The sequence below is a fragment of the Passer domesticus genome, chromosome Z (genome assembly GCF_036417665.1).
Source record: "Passer domesticus isolate bPasDom1 chromosome Z, bPasDom1.hap1, whole genome shotgun sequence".
NCBI lineage: Eukaryota > Metazoa > Chordata > Aves > Passeriformes > Passeridae > Passer > Passer domesticus.
The window spans coordinates 6,763,351-6,786,244 of record NC_087512.1 but is presented as its reverse complement, the minus strand read 5'-3'; the positions used below and the strand labels follow the sequence as shown (position 1 = coordinate 6,786,244).

Genomic DNA, 22,894 nt, shown 5'->3' with positions numbered 1-22,894 from the left:
GACTGGCCGCATTAGTAAAGGTACTTGCATGCATTAGTATGCTCCTCGTCCCCATGACGTCAATAGACAGCTTTCCAATGACTTCCAGGAGGGCTGGATCAGGCCCTTGCTAGCAGCAAGTTTTTAATGAACACCGTGTGGTACAGGCAAGGGGGACACAGCGATACATCAGTCCTGACTGTCTTCGTTCTCCAGGAAACGAGCAAGTAAAGAAGAAAGGTAGGAATAGGCCAAAAGGTTGCTGGAGGGGGATTCTTCTGCTGAACTTTCAAACCCCTGGACCCACAGCACTCAAAACCGTCAGTCGTTGTATGATGTAAAAAGAATTGCAGGCAGGTTTTGTTCCAGACAAATAAGCAATATATGTGAATTTTATTTTTAAACAGACAAGCTAAGTAGCAGCAAGCTAAGTTTTGCTCCAAAGAAATATAAATTCGTGTGACTCTTGTTTTTAAATAGCATTTTCTCTTTCTTTAGATTTAGTTAGCTTTACCAGCTCATATACTCACAGATTTTCTGCTAGTTTTTTTTTAATTGAGATAATTTCTAAATGAAATATGTGACTGTTAATATCAAAGATATTCTGATAACAAATCAGATACAGCTCACAACTGCTATTAAAGGGCCCAATCCTGCCAAGCCTTCTAACTCAGCTGGAATTGTTTACTTCAGCTTGTTAGGCTTTGCAGGGAGTGCTGACAGGATCAGGGCATATTAGCTATGTAATCAAATGAAATAATTGAGAGCTGCATGTGGGCCTCTAATAACATCTAACAAAAGATGAGGGACCATCATTCACTAAATTTTGGGTGAGAACCCAAACATCAGGGTATGGGCCCGATTCTGAAGGTCCTAATCTGCATTGTTGTTAATCACTCTGCTGTGGTCAGAGGGATTATTCATCTGAGGAAGGATTACCCATATGAACATTTGTAAGATTGGTCCCTGAATTAATGCATAAATCAGTGTGGGTTGGTTTTGTGTTTTTTTTTTGTTTGTTTGGGTTTTTTTTTTTCACTCTGCCTTAGTTAGAATTAAGAAGGTTGATTGAGGAGAGAAATGAAAAATTATTTGTATCCAAAGGAGCTTAGCACAGGTTTGTAGTCAATGTAGGAAACAAAAGGTATCGCTGTTACAAAAAAAAAAAAAAAAAAAAAAAAAAAAAGAGTTTGTTTATGGAGGCATTTTGTAATTAAAGTAGCACTGGTGAATTTGAGGCAGCAAAGGGAGGGCTGCAAAGAAACCTATGGTTAATAGGGACAGAAAAGTACAAAAGAGCATGCATGCATGTGTTTGCAGGTTTGTTTAGACACAGGACTTGTGCAGACACATACATGCACATCATTACATTCCACACAATGGAAACTGCCAGCTAAACAGAGCTCGCCAGAATATTCCTATTGCCTGTGCTGCACACACTGTAAACATGGGTTGGATTAGTCCTTTGAAAAGAATATCAAGTTTATTATCTCCACATCCCTTTTCATAATAGGTATGTCCCTGTACATAATGAGTAATGAAAGCAGGCAAGCCTGTATTGTAGGGACAATAATGCTTCATGTTAATACAGTCCTTTTCATCATCAAATCATTGTGCAGTCATTAACAAATTAATGCTTACAGCGCCCCTGTGAGGAAGGGAGATTTCACTTTAATAGGATCTGGTAGCACCACCAATTAAAAAGGTTGCCTCAGTCTAATAAAATCCTGTTCAGCTTTGATAAACTGCACGTGTTTTGGCTGAAACTCTAAGTTGGGCACCAGCATGCAGCTCAGATTCTTTAATTATTTCTCAAAAATTTTGTCTGGAACTATTTGTCTGTCCCTGAGAACAACCCGTAGGAGAACTGGGCTGGTTTGAACTGAGTCAAATGAGATGCTTTGAAAAGCACTCCTGTCCTCACGCTTTACAGCATGATACTAAGAGCTGTCAGGAGGTGAAGCTCTTTCTCAAGATTTTTTTTGCTATCTCTGGGAAAATCTGCCCCAAAGCGGCCAATTAAAAGCCTGGGGAAAATGGCAATTCTCAGATGCTCACTAGAGATGCAGATTTCCAAAACCAGATTCCCCAGTGACTCTGCTCTCACCGGGTTTGCTACAGCAGAAAGAGTTATTCCTGTCATTGCAGCTCAGGGCCAGGACAGGCCAGGAAAAATTGGAGTCTGGATACCTAAGACAAAAGCAGGGAATGTATCTTCCCTTTGCTTTCATGGGCTGACAGGGAGATCCAACAGTGAAATTAGAGCAGAAACTAAAAAGAAACAGCTGGGGGGAAATTCAGGTAATCTGGAAAGACAAGGAGGTTGGAGTATCATTTGGTTGGATTCAAAAGCGACTCAAATAAGGAGCAGACTGAGATTCAGATTTAAAGATAGTATGTGTACCAGGAAATGAACGACAAAGTTCAGAGTACAAGTTTGAGAAAAGTATTAATTTCCTTAATTTTAGCACAGTCTTTGACAAGTTTGGTCCTTACCAGCCTCCCAGGTACCTTCTGGGTGCAGCTTGGAGGTCATCACGGACTAGTGCAGTGTTTTCAATAGGCCCTACAGATAACATAATGTGGGGTTTTTTAATGGTAAAGAGCATTTAGCCATATGGATAGTTGGTGACATGTCATTTGGACCCAGGTTTAAAGAATTCTCTGTTTATTTATTTGTATTGACCCAGTTAGCCACAGAGAGCTTTGGAGAAAAGGTTGTGCTGAGACACAGCAGTCTGCTTCTCTGTAGGAAGAAGCTGGGAAAATAGAGAAAAATGTGAGGGCAGATAAATCTAACAGGCAAACATCTGTAGTACAAAATCAGAGAAAATGGAGGTGTGAATACACAAAACATGATGTAAGAAAATAAATTCTGGTAAAGCACAGAGGACCTGAGATCTCTGGGGCTGGTAAACTCACAGGCAAGGCACCTCAGCCTTTACTGAGGCAGGGTAAAAGAGACAAATTGAGAAAGAGCCAAAAAGGGAAATTTGGTATAGGACTGGGACAGAGAAAGGGAATACAGAGTGAAAGGGGTGGATCTGAGATGGGGATGAGTTAAAAGATCAGGAAGACTTGCCTGAAAGAATACTTGCCCCAGAAGTCCACTCTTCTGTGTACTGCAAATGTGAGGCAGAGTCCCTCAGTCCTCTACAGTTAACAAACAGAACTACACATGCCATCTACTCTGTGAATGATCATGTAATTAAAGTCTGAATTAGAATGCATCTGTACAACAAAGGAAAATCCAGGTTGTGCAAGTAACCTCAATTCTGGGAGCTCTTAATATTTAAGTGCTTGTCTTTGCAACCAGAATAATTTCCTTTTAATTAGGGCTTGTGTGCAAGGAAAAAAAAAAAAAAACAAACCAACAACAAAACAAACACCACCAACAACAATAAAAAAAATCACAAAAAAAACCCAAAAAACAAACCACCAAACAAAATCCCCTCTTTTTTTTTCTTTTTTTTTTTCTTTTTTTCTTTTTTTTTTCTTTTTTTCTTTTTTTTTTTTTTGTATCCTGTTTGGGATTTGGGGACCTTAACTCAATTTAAGGTTAACGATGGATTACAAGCTAGCTTTTGGAGTGTGTTGTCTTCCAGAGTTGCAGTCACATCAGTGTTCTTGAAAATCAGGCATAACTCTGAAAAAAACTTAAAGCATCTAATTCATATTTAGGCACCCAGCTGCTGGCTGAACTTTTGAGAGAATGGAGCATGGAGATTAGGTGTGTGACGTTAGTATCCCAATTCACTGGTCTCTTTACACATGGACCTTTACAGCCTCGGGGGGAAAATGGCAAAGTCAGAGCTCAGATTCAGAGCACCCTGACATCCCGTGGCATGTCTTGCTTCTGAAGATATGCCCAGCCTTTCTTTGAACAACACATGTTGTAGGCACAGTCTCAGTGCTGTATTTATTTGCATGACTGAATACTTGTTTTATAAAACCCACTCTTGCTCCTGTTTCATTCTCCAAGTGCCCAGAGGGAATGACAGTCAGGGTCCAGCATTAATGCTGCTGGTTTTATGTATCTCATTCTAGCGCAGATGCATGGCAGATGACCAAGTGCTGACTCTGTGTGTGTGTGTGTGTGTGTGTGTGTGTGTGTGTGTGTGTGTGTGTGTGTGTGGTGTTTTTTGGGGGACCCCATGTAGGAGTGCATCCACACATGCACATATGTGGAAACACTACAGACAGAGAAGGAGACAGCCAAACATGCAAAAATACTCCTCATCAGTTTTCTGCTAGAGTTTCATAGAGACCTTAAGGATTTTTTTCCCTCTCTCCACCAGTCTCCCTGCCTATTTCACTCCCTTCCTATCTGTTTGTCTACATATCTACAAATATATCAGTTCTTTGCTGTCTGATAGATGGTATCTCTACATGCATTATTTGTTACTGGTGTTGCAAATATGCTCAGTTTCCTTAATGGTAAAATTTATAAATCTGTCCTAGAATTTATGAATGTAATAAAATGTAGATCTGTTCTTATATCTCTTTAAACTCCTATTGATTATTTCTTTTTTGTCTGTTTCTGTCCAGAATAGTAAATCACCTGTACAGTGAGCTGCCTTCTGAAGGCCAGGCATGCAGATAGAGACAGTAAAGGAAATAAGCAGGGTTATTTGAATTGTCCATGGCTTCAACAGCAGTGGGAGAGAATACTCATGGTTTTAGTTAGCTGTGGGGCCAAGCACACATTAGTAAGCTTATGGAACAAATACAACAGGTTTTCAGGCTGCTGTGTGCACATTCAAGTGTGCATTCTCTAGGAAAGTGGAGGGTCTTGCTCACTTCAGAATGACTTTTCCACCTGGAAGCTGTTTTTCTCTCCGCCAGCTTTCCAGCATCTCAGGAAAACTCTGAGTTGCATGTACCTCCCCATGATCTAAAAGTAATAGTTATAGTACAAGTGACAGCATAATACAAAGATTCAGACTCTGTTTGTTCCATTGACTGAAATAGGAGGGTGAAGAGGTCTTTTCCTGTATTTCCAGCTGGTGGGTTGTGCTGGGCCTGAAATTAGAACAGACAGTTTTCATCCTTTGTGCTTTCTGCATGTATCCATTTAATTTAGGAGCCCCAGTTACATCTGCAGTTGATGTTAAAAGATAGGTGTTACTGAGGGCTGTTCATCTCTCCAGACCTTTAGCTGAAGAGGAAATGGTAGATTAAAATTCAGAAAGCAGAAATGCCAGATCTCTAGGAGGCAGCAGATGAGAAAAATGCTCAGAGAAGGTCAAAAGAGGAACTGGGATAGGGAGGTAGAGAGGGAAAATTGAAAGGAAATTCAGGAATCTAAGTCACAGTGCAGGTGGGAGAAGGTAAAACAACTACATTTCCTGGAAGAACTAGCAAAGTCTTGGTGAGGATATTAGTTGGGTCAGAAAAATGAAGAGTTATTCGGAAAAGAATTGGGTAAGTAAGGCTACTGAGGCCTTTCTGAGGATGGTTTGAACACTTAATTAAACTAGATGCAAGAGCTTGGAGGGATAAAAGCATAAAGTCAAAGAGGTCATGCATGGGGAGAAATGGCAGAAAACACATAGGCAGTTCCAGAGTCCATAGTGGAGTAACCTCTGAAACTGGCCATAATTCCACAGCTCTGAATTGATATAAGAGTCTGAACAAAATGTTCCAGCTCCATCTACAGCAGCTCCTGAAGAAAACCTTCTATCACTAGCATCTATTGTGTTGTGACGGGAAATAATGGAAGGAGTAAAAGATATCATGAACTTTGTGAATTTAGTTATACCAAAAAAGGGCATGGGATGAGCAGAGAAGTTTGTACATGTATTTACATGCATATTTTGACGCTGAAACTTAGGATATGCCAGGACTAGCTTCACACATAGTTGGAAGCCATTTTTTTTGTGTGAAATAATGGGGCAAGCTTAAATATAGGCTTAAACTTCCACCCACTGGCCTGGTTGGAAGGTCTGCCATTAGAATAAACAGCAAGTCACCTGAAGCACATGTAACAAGTCAAAGGAAGCACAGGTATCCAAAGTAGGATCAGTTGGAGACTCAGAGGCAAAATGGGAGAGTTTCTGTCCAGTAGTTTACTTCTGTGTGCTGTTCATGCTTCTTCTGGCAAGCAGCCAGAGAAGCACTAAGAAAAGAAGAAGGAGAGCCCTGCTTGGTCCCAGACTGACAGAATCAGACCCTGCTTTCCAGGGGCAATTGATTTTGAATAGAAAATGCCTGGTCTTCTTCCCAGTCTGTACAGAGGAAAGGAAATACTGTATTTCTTGGTTTTAACTGCAGGAAGTGTCCAACTAACGGGCTAAAGGAGAGCATGGTGTCTGCTTGCTTGCAGTGCAACTTGAGCAGAACCAAGACTCCACAGAAAGGGATATAAGGGTGAGGTTATACCAGAGATGTCCAGCAAACACCAGCCATGTGCATTATTACTCTTGTCTATGAAATCAGTGGGGAGAGAGGGTTCCTTAATAATGTCTGTGAGAGAGAATTCTAATTCCTTGAAGAGCTGGGATCAGGTCATGTGCAAATTGGCTACTTTGAAGAATTTTATGTGGCTGATAAACATTATGTAATGAGATTACAACCCTGCACATAACAATAGATTAATTGTCTTTGGGGCTCAGTTGTTATAAAATATTTTTAACAAAGGGTTTTTCATCTCTAGGTGATCCTTTTTTTTGCATCCACACAGCTGAATCAGTTGAATTTCTGTAACTCCATATAGCCTGTGAGCCTCAGGCCTGGGGAAGCTTGTCCTACTGACATGTGGTCAAATCAGGCTGTTACAACCTGAAAGCTTGGTTGTCTTCCACAGTTACCTCAAGGGGTCAAATTATGACAAAAGCCTTGCTGGTGGTTTTTTGAGTTTCCATTACATAAAGTGGATTGCTCTAGGTTTCAGAACCCACAGTGTTTAGTGCTAAACTGAAGATGTAGGATACAATTTTTTGAGACTCTATTTTGCAGGAAATTTTCTTCCCAAGAGGGCAAATGTGGCTGCCCAAAGGACAGCAGTTCCCTCTATCTTTACATCTTCCAAGCTTTACAGAAAATTTAGATCAGATTTCACAGCCCATCCCAGAAAAAAACCACGACTTTTTTATCTAAAAGGAAGAGCTCCTTCATGCAAATGTGAGTTCTGTTTTAATGATTGGTATCAAATATCTTAGTCCATATCAAGAAAGGATCTGCTCTTTCATGCCAAACAATTAAATAAGAAACCTTACTGCTGTTCAAATCCTCTATTCTACTTTTTAAAATGAAAATAAGTACTGAGAGGTCAAAATTTCTGCCTAAGCACATAAGACTCAAAGACAGTGTATCCCTCACCATGCCCCTCAATTTCAAAGCACTAAAACTCATCTCAAGTGTTTCTAAGTGTTGAAAGCTGGAAAAAAAAAATCTTTATTATTACCTCTCAAATATATGCATCAAATGCATAAGTATACATTTCAAAGAACTCTTTTAGCTGCCATATCCTCTTTCCTTTCTTTCAAAGCAGTCAACTTGGACAGCAGCAGATTAAATACCAAATCATCCCCAGTCATCACACCTCATTGATTTTGCTATACTTGCCATAGAATGTATTGAAGATTTGAAAATCACGGATTCTAATATAGAACTCAATAATGTCAGGTAGGCTTGGGAGAGAAATGTGCCTTCTGATTAATCAATACATCAGCTGAACAATCTCATCATGGACCCTAATACTGACCTTAGTATTCTGGGACATCTATCCACATAGAGCCTTCAGTGGTTATAATTACTGTTGGAACATTAGTAGGACCATGTACTTCTTGCACTTAAGCTTGTGTAAACTAGCAGACACTGTTATTAACTGATTTACATGTGGGCTGAGTCAGGCTGAGTAGTATTAGTCTCCAAACTTCATTGAGTACAGAACAGTTTGTAGACCCAACAGTGTTTTGAGTCCCCGGGCTCATATCAGGATGAGTTTCAGGACTGAATCAAGGCTCCTGTGCCATGGTTACCATGGAAAGAAATGTGAGACATGCAGTCTGGATGGGAACTATTGTATGCCTTTTCAAATCCCCTTGGTTTGAGCAATCAGTGAATTAGAACAATAGTGATTTAATAAAATGAACAAAATAAATAAGTATTTGTGATTCAGTTTGGATATAGTCTTCAAATATGTTGGCTTACACTGAAGCCTAAAGCAACTCAGTAGACTTTCCAAAGTTCTGACACAAGTTTGCATTGTGCTGGAAGTGAGGGATGTGAATGATAAGGACAGAATTCCATTCCTGACTCTAATGCTGCTCACAGTAGGGACATCATTTATCTGTGCTGACCTCCAGCTTCCCACTAGAACTGAATAACAGACTCAGTAATGAAATCAGTAATGAAGAGACACTGTTTTTTCAAAAGGGATGAATTTAGATTTTTTGCCCACACAAGACCCCAGAAAACAGGACGTAAACCTCCACCTGAATCTCTGGATGATATTTTATTTCTGACTAATCAAAATTGGCTGCTTGAGATGCTTTTATCCATTCAATAAACACAGAGTATGACATGGAAAGACCCATAACTAGTCACTATCTCGAGTGAATTCCTGAAACTATGTGGAAAATTTCAGTTCCAAGTTCATAAGTGGTCCATGAATGCATTCAAGAACGGTGACTATGGTACACAATACCATATAAAAAATAGAAGTTCCCTTGGACTCAATCATTTCCTGAGAGATAATTTGCATGATGGTGGGCTGAGATGCCTGGGAATCTTAGCAAGGATGAAACATTCTTTTTCAATATGACTCAATGCATACAATGAATGGAAAGGGCTGAGTGTAATGCTGCTGTTGGCCCTTATCCAGTCTTCTGATTGAATAACAGTCTGATATCCTCAATCACACACACTCGATCAGACAAGGCCCAAGATGGAAGGAAAGAAAGAAAAGACCAATACAGTCATAACTGTGCTGTGAAACGTGAGTACTTGGAAGTGATAATAGCAGGGGTTTTTAAAGAGACTGGAAACTGTGATGCTTTTCAAGCCATCCTCTCAGAGGCTGTCCAAGGAGAAGTTCAACATCCCTTGGCAATAAGGAAACAGATGAATATAGAGTTAATAATGTTCCCAAGACCATTCTCCTGCTGAAACAGATTCTAATATAGAAGGCTACATGTGAGCTATTTTTGTGCCTACAATGACTTCTGTGTTTGCCTCTACTCCCGGCATCACCCTCATTGTACTGTATGTAAAGCACTTTAGGACACATTGGCTATGAAAGGAAGTTCAGTTTGCGAAACCAAACTCTATTTTACCCTCAGTCACTGCACACTGAGCCAGGTCAGCTCTGCATTCATTTAACTTTATTTTTTTTTTCCCCAGGATTTCCAGCGCCTGCCTGCCTCCAGAGTTACCAAGGAAGCACACATACGATTTTATATAAGTCATACAGATATTATGGTTTTCTGTGTAAAAATATATACACTCTTACACATGCACAGAGAGACTCTGTAGAAATGACTCATAATGACAAGCAAGAGACAGGGAAAAATAGCAGTTCATGCCTTTCTTTGCTTGAAATTTTCTGTTGCTTTTCTGCTGAATGATGTTCCTTTACTATCTACATAATGAATACCCTCTTTCTTCAGATAATTAAAGAGATGCTGCCCATATCCAGCCAAAATTATATATTTACACATGGTGACCTTCTATTAATAAACATGTGAGATTGCTGCAACTGAACAAAACCTCACAAGCCTTCATTATTTCCCTCCACTTAGAGTCTTTGTTATTCTTCTCCTTATGTGTTTAGCACTAGTGAGAGATGCCAGGGAAACCGTCTCAATAAAAGGACTAGGAAATATTGTCTTCTTTCTCACACCTGGAGTCTGATGATTTGGACTGACTCCTTGGTACTGATCTCTGAGGTGGCTGTGGGCCATTTTGTTTTATGTTTCATGAGCTCTAAAATGGAAATAGCTTTATTTCTCCCTTACTTCACTCCCCCACACACAGTCTTTCAAGGAAACAATATAAAACCATTATCTTTTTTAAGATCAAATACTCACACTTGGAATATCACTGTTCATCTCCTGACTGTGATCCTATGTCCACCACCCCCAGCCTAGAAAAACATCCCTCTGAAAGTATGTGGTGGCTCATTTTGGATTCCAGATTTGTGGTCTTCCCTGTAGCACTAGAAGCAGAGGAAATTATGTTAGACCAGCAGGTAAAACAGGAAAAGGCCACACAATCAACCACGAAAGCCCAAACCCAAAAAGCTCATGAGCTTGAAGAAGACCTTGGAGAAATCTGATGGGTGAGGAAGTATTTATTGTTAGATTTTTCTCTTGTTTTGTTTTGTTTTGCTTTGTTTTGTTTTCCTTAACAATATGGCTGGATTAATAATAAGATTGAACTTCCTTCTAATCTAACTCACCTTAATCCTATGCTTAATTAATTCTCACTACAACACCAATGCCAACATCATGTATTACACTTCTGAAAGAAAAAAAACTAGCTGTACTCCTTTGTGTAAAACAGTCTACAAGGAAACAGACATTTCTCCACCTACAAAAGGCAAACATACAAAGAACATATTGCAGCCTGCCATCTTCCCTGTGTGCTAAGGAACCTGAAATCAGCTATTCTTGCTCCCTAACCAATGGACTCCAGCAGCCTGCAAGATAAAGAGGTGAAGAAGGAAGCTTGATTTTTTTTTTTTTTGTATTTCCCATTAAACAAATACATGAACAATATTCTCATACACGTCTCTTACTTTCAGCCTGACTGTGGTCAAGAAAAAATGCAGACAATGAAGCATGGCTAGTTCAAGTCTAGGCAATATGTTATTTACCTGTTTCCCACAGCCTGGCCTCAAGCCCAAGCAAAAGGATTTGCTCCACTCTCTTTCCTGCTCAGCATTCATCATTTCATCTCATCCTCCTGCTCCCCTGCTAAGGTGTGAGTTGGTTTTTGTTTGATTGCTTTATTTTTTCTCTGTTAAAAAGCATTCGTTCTCTTTCTCCTCTCTTTTGTTACACTGGGCCCAGGAGTTTGATTTTCTGAAGGCCTAGTTTGGTGTCCCTTGTTTTACTGTTTTAACTCATTTGGTTGCCAAAAAACATTTCAATTCACGTTTGATTTCCCCAATAAATCCTGTTATCTCTGCCTGGTTGCCAGCCTTCTCACTCACTGTCATTATCAGTTATATCCTATTTGCCCTAATCTAGTTATCCAGTCTTTTTATCAGCTTATTTTATCAACCCACACACAAGCAAAACTCCTTTGAATGCAGTGGTAGGAAAAGGCAAAGGTGCTCCTGTCCTGTTTGGAGTGGATAATTCAAAAACTCACAGCATGTGACAAGGCAGTTCTGAAAGAAGGCTTGGAACCAACATCCATGTAAAGTAACTCAGGACAGCAATTCTCCTCAGAGGCCAGGTAGGCTAAATGATTCCTCTCAAGCCATGCTACAAGCAATAATCTGGGAGCAAGATCTCCAAGATTTTGCTTCATAACATCACACTACATAGCCAACAAAATCCCCCACTTCTCCCACAGCTGGCAGCAGAACGTTTTTATGCCTGGCCACTTTCTATCCTCTGGCAGATTCTTCCAGGTACTCACTGATGAAAAGCACTCTCCTGGTAAAGAACATTTTGGCAATCTACACCATATGTCCCTATTTCCCATTACTATAAGTAGCTCTTATCCACTGTTATATGTATCTGAGTCTGGGCTAAAATTTTTTACAATTATTTCTGATTGTCTAAAAGGCATGTCTTGAAATGTTTTTCACCTGTCAGATCCCTTAGAAAATCTCCTCCATAGTTCTCTGTGTTGAACCAACAGCCCAGAAGTGCAGTGCAATGGCCTGCACAGATGAGGTGTAAAATTGTGGTCCCATAAGGACAGAGATTGTGGAGAACAGTGTCTGTTTAACAGCAGACAGCAACCAGGAAGAGTTTTAGATCTGTGATTCTCCTTGACTGATAATGAAGGATCAGTATATGGAGAGTAACTGTGATTATGCCTTTTGGACTTTGGGTAGGACAGGCTCTGAGAACTTCAATAACTATCAGTAGCCAGGACTTGATTTTATATCTCATTTGAAAGAAGGCATCTGCAAGATGAAAATATCCTTCATGGCCTCAGCAGAGCCCTACTTGGTAATTGGCATGAAGTGGAAAAGGAAAGAGGTCTTATTTCCTGAGCCATTTAGGTTTCTCTTGCAGATCCCCAGCTAAATATTATTTTAAGCTTGCACTAGAGGCAACAGCATAGTTAAAAGTGAGTTGTGATACCTTACAATGCAAATTTCTCCTGCATTACATTTAAGTGATTTAATTGTTTCTACAATCTTTTACTAAAATTAATCAAGAAAAATATGTTTCCAACAAATTGTTTTCTCTTTGACATGGAGATACACTGATATCTTTACTGACTTAGAAAGCCTTTAAAGCCATTAAACACAACTTATCTAGCAATGTGATTTTTTTTTCCTTTTTCTTTTTTGGATTTTTTTTCTTTTGTCAGATATTTTTTCAGCACACCCATTAATTTAAAACAATCTCTCTACACTTTCTGTTTCACCCTCTGACTCATCTTTAGGATTTCTCAGTCATCTGCTGTGTAGTGGGAGTTGAAATAATCAGGAGAAAAGTTGGGATCCTGTCTCCCTTTTTTCCTAATGCCATAATGGAATCGAGATATGTCAAATAAAAATGGACTTGACAAAGATGCATTAAAAAACAGATACAAATAATCTACAGTGTTAAACTAAATGAATGCAGCAGAATCTAATTAGTAGTAATATTGTTTTTTAAACCTTTGTCTGTTGTGCAGGCAATCAGTTTTAACAACATAAGAGGGAACAATTCAACAGCTACAATCTAGGAGACAGAGACTCAATTTCCTTCTTGAGCACAAACTCTCTGCGTGACTGTTTCTGTTGCCCATATGTCAGGGAGGAATTATAGCATCTCTTTCCTTCACAGGAACGTTGGTAGGATAAATACATTGAGGACTAGGAGGCACACAGGTCCAGACTCATCCCACTTAGCTGTGACACTTGTCTGAGGAAATAAAGAAGAAGGTTGGTTATTCAAGGATATATAAATTAGAGGCAGAACCATGGACATCTGCAGATTGGTTAGGAGCTGTTTACAATTTTCCATTGGATTCACAACACCATGTACCTGAGGATGGGATGCATCTGAACACAGGTACCCAGTGATCTCTCAAATGCCCTACAAAAGCTAAGACAGTTGCTTGGGGCAGAGAGATACAACCCAGGACTCCCAGGACAGAGCGGGATGTCCCACTGCTCCTTCTGTGACAGAAAATGTCGATGTTGAAAAAATTGGATTTTGCTCAAAGTGTTTAACATAGGTAAATAAAAGCCTCAAGCCTTAATAAATGACTAAATAACTTTCCTGAGGTGCTGCGTCCATTAGTCAAGGACACCTCTGCACCCAGCCCAGGAACCCCAGCTAAACACAGTTTTACAGGCCACAGGGGTTTAAAAAATTATATTTAGACAAATTCCTTCCTCAGACAAATTCCTTCCTCAGCAGTGGAGATACAACCCTGGTGCATCATATCAGTGGTTTCTTTACCCATCTCTCAGATCTGGAGACTTGCCTCTTTTGCTGAGTGTGAAAGATTGTAAACTCTTCTCTGTCCTCTTGATTATTCCTTCCAAACTTGCTAATAGCTGACCAGCTTTCCACTGTACTGTAGCACAGTATGTAATAACCTGCAATTATTGTCCATTTAGGCTTTCCCCTGGGTCTGCTTTATTCCTGCCATCAGTGGGCCCGTACACTGCTTTTCTGCTGATTTTACTACCAGATTCATTGCTACTGAGAAGGAAAAAAAAACCACTGATGATCTACAACCTGTTATATAATTTTTCCGTCTGTTCTTATTTTTTTTTTCTTTGCAGTTCCTTGGCCTACTGTAGACATTTTATGAAAATTGCTTTATAATAGGCCTTGCTCAGCTGTTGCATCCTGTTTTGTTCTGTAGGATAATTCCTAAAGTTTTTTGCTGCTTTTTTTTCACTTCTGTACTGCAGTTAAAGTTTACAGACTATCTGGAGGTCAGTTTACAAAACAGCTGTGTTTTCATTCTCTTTGACTTGGCTTCTTCACCCTCTTTTCTGAACAGCCAAGGTGGACAGAAATCCTAGCTTGGATATAACATTTTATTGCTTTTATTTTCAGTAGAAGGGAGAACAGTTTTACATCAGGTCTGACTTGTTTCTTAGTATCTGCACAGGAAATTCACTCTATCTCCAGAGCTTCCGTCTTTCTTCTCAGTCTTGGGCTTTGCTTCAGGCTTGGGGTGTGTAGGTTAGTAAACCTTTCATCCTTTGGATTGACATATAACAAATTTCTCATGACAAAGTCAGGAAGCAGTGATGTGACTTATAAGCCAAAGGGTTTTTAGTGGAAGCAAAATTTCTAAACAATTCAGAGAATTCAGGCTACTGTACATTTGAATTTACAGAGGCACACTGTCACTACTCTCACTTCTTTCATATGTTTTGGGTATTTTTTTTTCAATATTGCACTCATTAATTGAGTAAATCAATTAATTGCACACATCATTGAGTTTATCCAGTTTGTCCCTCTAAATATTACTACTAATGTCCTGCACATTCTCAATCAGATCCAAATGAATGCTGCCCAAAGGGTTAAACAAAAACAGATCCTCATTTAAACAAAACCAACCTCTGCTGAAAAACATTAATATACATGCATGAATACCCTTCTCTGTCTCCCCAAAACCACACCTAGGCCTGGTTAACAGGAATGACCCATGTCTAGACCCACCTGGTTCAGGGGTGGCTTCACTGCTGAGTTCAGCAGATTCAAGGAGTTCTGCCCACAGCCCCTCGCTCCTGCTTCACCACCCTGCTGCACTTCTCCTGTCCCCCGTGGTCCTCCTGGGGGTCCTTGGACCTTCACTCCAGGAGGCTGTTTGTGCTACCCTCTAGTGGCCAAAGCACAGAGAAAACACACAAATTAGAAGCACAGACTAAATTTTACGTGAAGGTGATCGTAGATTTTATTTTTAACAGCATGAAATCAAACTAAACAATTTTAGAAAGGGGAAAGAGGAAAAAAAAACCACAAAAAACCCCACCAAACTACCCAACAAATAAATCTGTTTAAAGATGAAGGTTGGGAATGAATCGGAACATCTAAAATATGAGTGTCTTCTCACATTTGCATAATACAAAACCTTGATGAAATGGAAGGTGATTTTGTAGTCTAGGCAGGGAAGCAGAGTATTTTAAAACATCAGAGATTTCTTGTGTGAACAGAAGGCAATAGTTTGATGTTCCCACTCAACCTCAGAAAAAAATATGACAAAAATACTGTGTTTCCCTCACTACTTGTTTCTTTCAACTATAAATTTTTCAGCAATAGAAACTCTCCTACATTGTTCATACAGCTCAGTGAAGTTCTTCTCTAGGCTGAACCCTCCCCCAACAGTGAAATTAATAAGTAATGTTTGATGAGTTACAAGACTGTTGAATGAGGTGAGATGGAACTCAAGGGTGGAGAACTCTTGGCCAAAGACAGATGTCTGAGAGCAGTGGGGGAGAAAGAGACCAGTTTTCTGAAGTTGATGATCCATCTGAGGTTCTAGATTCTACTGCAGGACTCATGCAGGGCTAGGGGGAAAATTCAGGTGAAGATAAGGAAGGTTAAAGGGGTAGTTCAGCTAAGTCACCTCTGAAGAAAAATAAAGAAAAGATGTGAGGCTGAGTGCTGCAGCATCACAAATAGCACCAAGATTTAACACGCACTACAAAGCAACTAAACATCCCCCAATGTTCTATTCCTTTCTAGCCCTTACCAAGAATTATTTGAAACATTCAATAGGTGCATTTTTGGCCTATTCTGACTCTCTGAAAGTCATAGATTTTTGTAAAGGAAATAGGCTCAACAAAAAATATATGAAATGCTGGGGAACAGAACCAGCAAAATTCATGTTTTTCCAGACTTGCTTTTCAAACCAGTGGAGACAATATTTGGCAGAAGACCTCTTTCAATCCCAGACTTGAAATAGGGATTTCATGGCTATTTGTAAGCTTTGGTAGAGGTGTTCACACATATTACTCCTGGTCTTTTTTTCTTTCAAAAAGCTGAAGGCCTTTAGCAGAGTTTCATACTTCTCAGAGGTCCCCCTTGTTTATCTACACTGAGGAAATTTAATTACTAGTTATCTGAATATTCAGATGGTTCAAATTGTTTTCAAAACACCATGTTATGACTTCTGTGAGGCATGTGCTCTCACTTGGGATAATACCAAATTACAATACAGATGACAGAGAAGACACTTAGGTGAAAGCATTTACCAGTAGTATAAGGTAAACAAAACAAAACAAAACAAGCCTTTTTAACTGGTTTAGGTAGAGTGAGGCACCATCAAATTTTATTACCTGGTAGCACATAATTATCTTACAGTGAAAATTGCCCAGGCAACTTTATTTCTAATACTAAGCAAGTAGAAGAGTGTTACCATTTTGTTTGTACTTTGCTGCTGGAGACATATTCCAATGAGGGTATTTTAACCTCATGAAATAGTAACCCTTAATTTGAGGGGCTTGATGCAGCAGGCAAAAATCAAAGTAAGACTTACATTTATAAAAAACTCATGAGTTTGTCAAATAGAGGATAAAACAGCAGCTGAGAGTTTTGAACAGTTGCTTAGTGTTTGTCTTGAAACACTCCCAGGGAAGGAGGGCAGGCAACCTAGATATAAATTGGAAGAACAGATTAACCCTGACATTTCTAGGTCAAGGGAATAACTGAGGTCATGCCTTTCCCATGCCTACCAAAGTCACATCTGCACTGATCAGGAGAGCTCATGGAAGTACTGATACAAAATTCAGGAGGGTAAATGGTGCCACTACTCTTCAAAATGCAACATGTTAACAATTACTTTTGTTTTCACTCACTACATCACTGTGCATGTTCTACCCTGTCTCTCTAAAGCAATTTTATAAATCATTGAAGAGAATGGTTCTATTTTTGCCTCAAATATCCTAGCCTTGAAATCTCATGAATATTTTCCAAATTAGGTCTTCAGTTTACTAGATCATATGCTTGTCTCCTGGTTCTGTATGTTGCAGAGAGTTTCCGTTAAAGAAGAAATAAAAGTCAACTCTGGTTAGTAAGACATGGAAAATAACTCAGGATTAGGATGTAGAATCATGAAATCATCTATTCCTTTGTCCTTCTAAGGCTGATTTTCTGCCTGTTTGAGGCCTGACAGGTCTCCACTATGTTTTAAAGAACCCTTAGCAATGGAGATGCTGCAAGACTTCCAGTTTACTCAGTTACTTAACTGTACCACATCAGGAGAACATACTACTAGTGTCTAACACTTTGTTGTAATTTAAGCCTTCTTTTCCTGTTCATGGTGCCTCTGAAAAATAATTCATCACTTGCCTTGGCAACTTTTGAACTGAAGAACCATTACTTTGCCTCTCATGTTTTTGGACAAACTACCCTAGTCCCTTCAACTTTTCTTTTGGAGGACAGGTGTAACTTAACCATATTTATGTCCATTATATTCTATTCTTTTCTTTTTACATTAGGATTTTTGTAGTTGGTGTTAATTCCTGCCTCACACACCAATATAAGTAGGAATTACTTTCTATTTGGCCTTGGTTGTCTGTAACTCTGCATCTCAGCCTCTGCCCTCTGGCAGTAGTTTAGAGAAGGTGCTATGACCCTGTAGCTCTGGTACCACCAGGTGCAAGGATTTCAGGGGCTGTGCTTCAGTCTGTGTAAGAACTCTAGGTTTCAGCACAGTTACTGCAGTTTTTCTGTCTAGGACTCCAAGCTATGCCACCCAATAAGTGAGGACACCCCTGAAAAATGCTGAGCCCTGCCAGTGAGCAAGTAATTTATTTCTAGGACTTATGGAGTGGGAGCAAATGTTGTCCTCACTGCACATTACACAAAAAATCCTGTTCAGCTATCTTATTGCTACCTGTATGACTGTGGGTAAATCACTAAGATTTCTCTTGCCTAAGTTTTTTCTCAGCTTAAGATAGAAGAGATTTCCAGACCTCATAAGGAGAAAAGAATTTAAAAGCGCATAATGGTACTAAAAAAATGATAAGACGCATAAGCACCATTATGGAAAGAACAACTGCTCTGTAACAAACTGAAGAACTGACACTCCTCAGATGAAGCGCAAAGATCTAGGTACACAAAAGCCTTTTACTGTTTAACTCATAAACAAATGCATTTGCTCCAGGAACAAATCATAATATGTATAAAAAATACATGCCAGTTTACCTCAAATGAGATTTCCCATACATATTAATTTTACAAAGAATTTATACTGTAGGCATTTCTTGTTTTGCAGGGTACCAAAATCAGGATGAGAAATAAATACAAAAATTGGTTTCTTAGTGTAGCACCACTTTAAATGTCAGTTTCTTGATAACTTACATGACTCGTGCATTTGTCTATTTCACAGGCAATGTGGAAGCCTCAGTGCTTTCAATAGGTAGGTTTTTAAACTGTCTAATTTATAAACTATGCAAACGATGGCAATTTGCAAATGTAATTATTCCTTAAGTGGAGAGTTTGGCATTTTGTAAAGCAGATAATAGTTCAGATAATGGATTCATGAGATGTTGTTGGGTCTTGTCACCTCGATAAAATAGGCCATTTTCTCTCTGATAAGCAGCTCTGGTTTCCCTGTTTCTTCCTAAGGTTGATGACACTACCCATCATTTGGCCCTAAATTCGGTTCCTTACAGCTCTGACATCTTGGGTACTTGCTTGCCTTCTCAGTGAAAACAAAAAAAACCCCAAAACCCAAAAAATAAACTACAATAACAACAAACAAACAAAACAAACAACAAAGCAAAAGAAAAACAAACTGCAATGAAAACCAACCAGCAAATTCGGGTCGCCCCCACCTCCCCTAAAAACCCCAAACAAAAGCAAAACAAAAAAATTAAGCCAATCCAACCCTCAAAAAGTCCAAAATAGCTAGACTTTATTTTTTTTTCCCAGATAACAAGACTAGAGAAAAATATCTTGCTTATCCTATCTAGAGATTTCTGGCAGTATTTTGTTAATTAAGCTCTAAAGCTCTGATAAGCTGTAGTAAAGATTCAAGATCTCAGTGGGTCACTTGCTGTGACCACGATTTATTTAATGTACAGGCCTCTAAAATTGACAAGGTCCTTGAGTTCTTTGAGACATCTTAAATTTCAGCTGCTAAATTCAATTTCAGCTCCAACTGTAGTATGGGTGGTGGGCTGTGAAACTCAGCATTTCAGTACCTGAATGCAATGACTCTCCTGTGCTTTCCTGGTATACATCCTTTCTCCTCTCCTCGAATGAGTCTTGTTTGGAGATGAGGAAATACTTGCTGCACACATGAGAAAGAGAAACCTGGCTTGAGAATGTTGGAAACAGCTCAGGACAAGAAATTTATATGGCAGGAAAAACAGAGGAGAAGGAGTGAAAAATAAATTGGAATTAGGTACTGTTGAGGAGGAAAGGAGGGAAACTGAAAATGGACTGGACAGTTAATTCATTTAATTAAAAATGAATAGGTGTGGGACAAGAAGAGAAGAAGGATCTGAGGACTGATGTTGTGCTGTGGGCAGAAACCATTGTGGCCACACAATATATGCAAGAAAGGACAATTATCCTAACTGATGAAAATGCTGAGTCCTCAGTGACAAATTAATTCACTACAGCTGGATTTTGAACATGCAAAAGGGAGTGTAAAGTGAACAACACAGTAAGGTCAGGTACTGGCCATTTTCATAGAGAAACTGTGATTTTAAACTTTAATATCTCAATGCCTCAATTTCTCAGTATACAGGATATGCCATCAAAACAATAAAGAGCTGTAAAGGAATACCCTGATCTATCTGTACGTTGAAAAGTAAGTAAATTTTTTAAAAAAGCTTTTTAAAAGAAACAAAGATACCCTTTTAGAGCTTTTCTTCCTCCTCCCCACCTTCCCCCCCACCATAGTTAAGATGTATTATGACAATAATGCATGTTTCCCTTTGTTAATAAAATAACTTTTTAATATAATGGTTTTTTTTAAACTCCCTGGGAGCAAAATATCTGGCTGAGTTAAAAATACACCTCTGTCCCTCACATGAGTGTTTAATTATATAAAAGACTTCAGTTTTCAGTTCTACTCATCTATGCTGCCTGTTTTCCTCAGAGTCATGTGAGAGGAGCTAGAAATAAAACATAAGTCTGTGAATGTCTCCTGTTGCAAGACAGGAGGCTGCCAGCACAGTGCTCCTTGATGCAACGGGGAGTGGTGTTTTTTATCCGAGACGAACATTTGCAGCATCTAAACTCACTTCCCCAAGCAACCATCAGATGGTAGCAATGCTTGTTTGCTATCTACCATGGGCCTGATTCAAAATGGGATGCAGAAGCCCAGGCATTGCCTCCAGCCCCAGCAGCCACCCAGTTGCCTTTCGAGAGTGCCCCGGTGTTAACATTTCGGAGGACGTGGAAAAAGCTGCAGACCTGAGTGTTAATGCTGAGCTAGACACTATGCAAAGCAACCTGATCTTATATGCACAGAGTTGTAGCCAATAGCCCCATGCATGAGGGAACAGATGAAACCCAAGGGAAATGCAGATGTCCTGTCCCTGGGTTTGTTCCCTGGGTTTTGGTTTGCTGCAAAGGAGGACTCAAAGGGGTGTGGAAATAAAAATACCACGAAAAATTAACTTGGGACCTTGAAACTAGCTGTAGTAGAGACTTTCAGGGAAATCGATCCAATGTCGCAAAAGGGTGATAGAGCAGACTCCTGTAGCATGTAGGAGTCCTTGGTGAAGTGATAAAAAGCTTTCTTATTGAAGGCCTGGCCTAAGGTCCCTGAAAAGGTCATGGAAAACAGCTGTCTCCTAGGGATACTGTTAGTCAAGCATCATCCTTGAGGCTGGGGACAGGAATCAGAGCCCCTGATTCTAAATGTCACACAGTAAGACACTTAAGCCAGACTTCCCATCTGTGTTCCCTGTACAGCCCATGGTGAGACAGACACACAGAGAGAGAGAGAGAGAGAGAGAGAGAGAGAGAGAGAGAGAGAGAGAGAGAGAGAAGGGAAAAAAATTTTCCCAGTTTAGATTCCTGGCTTGAGGTGTGGAAAAGCATCCTATGAAGATGTCTGTTTTTCTCCACTTGACAGAAATGGATCCTGTTTTTCTGCTTAGATTTTGATCCTGATTTTAAGTGTCTAAGGTGGTATAAAGCAATGCCTGTGTTTTCCATTGAAAGGTGCAACTCCAGCATTTGTTCTGCTTTACTGTCCTAGGTAAAAGAAAAAAAAACCAAAAACCAAACAAAGCTATAAAATATAGGCAAATGACATCCTATCACAAATATCTGTAACCATCATATTTACTTCATTAACAATTTTAAATTAAATCAGGCCTTTCTAGTTTCTTAAATTACTGAGTTTCTCCTGAGATGTCAGTGGTATTGCGAAATTCATCAGTACTTAGAATCTGTTCACTCATGCTATTTTTTCTAGGACTGACTCCTTTAAAATGTGCCATTGCTGCTCTGAAGTACCAGATCCAGCTTTCCTGGGAGGGTTATCTTTTTGGGTTTTCTTGCTTTGCTGTTTGATGCTTGTGTGATGGTTTCTTTGGAAAAAATGTCCCTTTTATTATCTCCTCTGTCAGCACATGACTTTCACTTGGTATTCCTGAGGTTGCTGAAGTGAGCAGCTCTGGCCCCGGCAGGACTGGCAGCAGAACACTCTGGTGCAATGTATAACAGAGTTTCCTGACCTGAGGGAAACCCAGGAGGAGACTGCAGAGCTGCTGGAAGCCCACAGATCATGAGGCTTTGGTTGACAGAAGCCAGCTGGGACCAGTGGCAATGGTGGCCAAGCCTCCACACCTAGGAAATGAGGCCTTAGGGAGTGCCGGCAACCAGGAGTGACACCAGCAAGGTGGGAAAACAGGGCACAGCACAGCCATCAGGGCATAGCCTGGCTGTTTGGCCGGCAGTTCCTAACAAAATGCATGCAAGAAAGGCGCTGTCAGCTCTATCAGGGAGCAATGGTGTCCACAGGGCAGAAAGGCAGGACCTCTGTGAGCTCCACACCCACCATGACTGAGGCAGCCACCCTGGCAGGGCTCTGGGAGAGCACCCAACTGCAGGGTGAGCCCTGCTCTGATGACAGCGGGAGATCACCCTGGCAGAGAGGCTCCTCCATCTAGTGACAGCTCCTCTCAGGAGGAGACAAGTAGTTTGAGGAGTGTTAGGGAACGTGAGACAGACTGGCATTGCACCCTGACTTCCCTGAGATAGGCCCGACAGACAGACAGGGCACACATCCTTGTCCTCTCCCCAGCCGATTGTCCCTTCATGGACTTAAGGGACAGAGGGAAAGGGGGGTGAATTCCTGCCCAGAACAGCAGGTGTGTCTGTGACTGCAGACCGGCCCCATTCCTTAGGGAATGCTGCTGCTGCCCTTGGGCCCAGTTACCAATGTGAAGGGAAGGACCTTCTCTGGTGGGGCTCTGAATCAATTATTCAGTATTGATTTCCCAGATGGGAACTCATGAAGTTACAACAAGAAGTCTGAGAGCCAGCAGGAGAGACATCAGAGCCTTGGGAAGAGTGGCTGAGGGCTCCTCAATCCTTCCAGCTGCAGGGAATAATGAGGGAATAAACAGGAAGAAACATGGTTTGGCTTCTTGAACCAAAGACACAAATGGTGTGCTGAAGCAGATGGTTTTAACCTCATCAGAAGGCAAAGAAGGAGAGGTAGTTGGGGTAGCCATGTATGTTAAGGAGTGTTTTGGTTGTCTAGATCTTAAAGATAGCTGATGATTTATGGGTAAGGATCAAGGGGAAGGCCAAGGCAGGTAACAACTAGGACAGTTCAGTAATGATGTGATCACAGA

At 40.2% G+C, this 22,894-nt stretch overlaps 1 long non-coding RNA gene across 1 annotated transcript; it reads right to left on the bottom strand.

Annotated features, from left to right (window-relative positions):
- Positions 1–9,942: 9,942 nt before the first annotated feature.
- Positions 9,943–22,482, bottom strand: LOC135290543 (uncharacterized). The gene is made up of 3 exons (XR_010353304.1): positions 19,274–22,482; positions 14,784–14,943; positions 9,943–13,019 (listed from the first exon to the last, which is right to left on the bottom strand). It is a non-coding gene; the product is annotated as an uncharacterized LOC135290543 (long non-coding RNA).
- Between the last annotated feature and the right edge of the window lie 412 nt (positions 22,483–22,894).